We start from the raw sequence: 2,500 nt of genomic DNA, 5'->3' as shown, positions 1-2,500 counted from the left end.
AAATTAAGGATGGAATTCAGAATAGATCGAAAACAAGTAGGAATAGCGGAGAACAGGATAAAGATGGATACAAAAGAGGAACAATAGCATTTAAGGTCATTATGGCAACGTATGAACTAAAAAACTTAAAACAAACACAAAGCTTCTTAAAAATAATTGATTGAGGAGAAACAACGTTAATAATATGAAATAACCACAAAACGTGACAAAGAACAACCTTGGAAACATCGAATGCACTTTTGCAAGATCCTTTAGAGAGAAACGTACATTAAATTTTCTGTTAACAAATGCGTAAAAGTTCAGATGAATGCTAGTGTTAAGTATACTTTTTTATATAATTTCGAATAGATTATTGCTATTTCCTTCTACTATGATGTTCTATCCCCTTTTCTCCATTTTACATTTGGTAAACTTTTGCTCTAAAATCTATTAACATTTTCGTGATAAAGCATTGTTCACACACCTAATGATAATTTCATTTACATACTAAAAATAGAAAGAAAATAAAATAGGTGCAACAGAAATGCAAATGAACTGAATGACTTTATTATTCACATTCAACGACCGTCATCATTACCTTCAGCAAAATGAGAGACTGACTAAATCTCAAATGGATATCATTTAACCTCCAACGGCAAACAGAGCAGCAGAAGCGTAATGTAATTTTGTGAGACGAATCGAAATGAAACCTTTTCCATCACACGCATTATAGTCCTGAACTAGACAGTTACATAATTATCTTCAGTCCGGAGAAAACGCGAAAGTTTCTTCTAGATTGCGGGCATGCAAAGCCGTGTCAGATGAAGACAGATTGTATTTCCAGCTCAGCCGTTTCAACATGGCCTTCTTGCTCATGTTTTTTTATGCATGTTATTTATACATACATGCAAATGAAGAGAGAGATAAATAAAAAAGAAAGAGAGAGACTGAGAGAGAGAGAGAGAGATAGATAGATAGATAGATAGATAGATAGATAGATAGAGAGAGAGAGAGAGACTTTATTTATCAAATGAGACGAAAAAGTAAATAAAAACAGCCCAACTCAGAACGCTGACCTTGACCCTCGGCTCCCCAAGGCCGCCTGGCACTTGACCTCGGCCTTCTTCGAGTTGTCCTCCATTCTCGCTTCCTCTCAACCTCTTCCCCTTTCCTCCTCCCCCCTCCTCCTACCCTTATTTTGCTTCTTCAACTCCTTCCTTTATCTCTTTGTTTGCAGTATTTGTCGAGCCTTCTGCCGCTCTCGCCGACCGCCGGCCTTGAACAAGTGCTGCAGGCGGGAGGAGCGAGCAAATAGGCCTCGCCAAGGGGAGGTCGTCGTGCAGGGCTCCCGAGGATGCGTTCACGAGGCCACGCGCCCTCGCGCTGCCCCTTCCTCGCGCTCTCTCCTCGGATGAATGGAAAAGATACGGTGCGTAAATCGACAAGGGCTAGATGTAGATATTGGGGTGTTTATATCTGTATGTGGGAATTTATGTATGTATATATATATATATATATATATATATATATATATATATATATATATATATATATATATATATATATATATATATATATATATATATATGTATATATATATATATATATATATATATATATATATATATATATATATATATATATATATATATATATATATGTGTGTGTGTGTGTGTGTGTGTGTGTGTGTGTGTGTGTGTGTGTGTGTGTGTGTGTGTGTGTGTGTGTGTGTGTGTGTTAGTGTGTAAGTATGCGTGCGTATGTACAGTACCAACATATATACATGCACTTGTATACATATATTTACATACATAAATGTGTATATGTATGTACACAAAATCACGCTCGCACACACAGACACACACAAACACACATGCACACACACACACACTGCAACAGGAACAACGAAGGGAAAGGCAAGAATACACACGAATATGCCGAAGGACTTTTCACTATTGCAATCTGTTCACCATGAATTCCACACACACAAACACACACATACACACACACACACACACACACACACACACACACACACACACAAACACACACACACACACACACACATTTATATAGATTTATATATATAAATATACATATATATATATATATATATATATATATATATATATATATATATATATATATATATATATATATATATATATATATATATGTACATATATATATATATATATATATATATATATATATTTATATGTTTATATGTATGTATGTATATATATATATATATATATATATATATATATATATATATATATATATATATATATGTATATATGTATGTATATATATATATATATATATATATATATATATATATATATATATATATATATATATATATATATATGTGTGTGTGTGTGTGTGTGTGTGTGTGTGTGTGTGTGTGTGTTCGGGATTCGATCCCTCGCCGCCGTTGCAAGAGATTGCAACGGTAATCTCTTGCAACGGCACCAGCGTCCCTATATTATTGCTCTTAATCTGTAGTTTACCCCAA

This window comes from Penaeus vannamei, chromosome 27 (assembly GCF_042767895.1).
Source record: "Penaeus vannamei isolate JL-2024 chromosome 27, ASM4276789v1, whole genome shotgun sequence".
Classification (NCBI taxonomy): Eukaryota; Metazoa; Arthropoda; class Malacostraca; order Decapoda; family Penaeidae; genus Penaeus; species Penaeus vannamei.
This window is presented reverse-complemented; position numbering follows the sequence as displayed.